The 293-nt window shown below is 17.4% G+C and overlaps 1 protein-coding gene across 1 annotated transcript in view; it reads left to right on the forward strand.

Annotated features, from left to right (window-relative positions):
• LOC102671047 (bifunctional purine biosynthesis protein PURH) overlaps positions 1–293 on the forward strand; it is a 2,506-nt gene continuing 2,213 nt past the window's right edge. Inside the window, exons 1-2 of the mRNA XM_006625034.2 lie at positions 1–105; positions 276–293. The gene's annotated coding sequence lies outside the window, so the exon portion shown is untranslated. The remainder of the gene's footprint in view (positions 106–275) is intronic.

A 293-nucleotide genomic window follows, 5' to 3' on the forward strand; every position in this document is an offset into this window, starting at 1 on the left:
CTTTGAGAAATGCTGATCTTCCAGTAAAAGATATTTCTAATATTACTGGTGCTCCTGAAATGCTTAATGGAAGAGTTAAAACTCTTCATCCTGCTGTTCATGCCGGTATGAATGAATTTATATATTTAAATTTATTTTTAATATTATTTATTTTATTATTATATTTTTATATTATTATTATATTTATATTTTATATTTTATTATTATATTTATTATTATTATTATTATTAATATTACATAGATAATATTATATAAGAATTTTTTTTATTTTATAGGTATATTAGCTAGATTCA

This window comes from Apis dorsata, unplaced genomic scaffold (assembly GCF_000469605.1).
Source record: "Apis dorsata unplaced genomic scaffold, Apis dorsata 1.3 scaffold_1224, whole genome shotgun sequence".
NCBI lineage: Eukaryota > Metazoa > Arthropoda > Insecta > Hymenoptera > Apidae > Apis > Apis dorsata.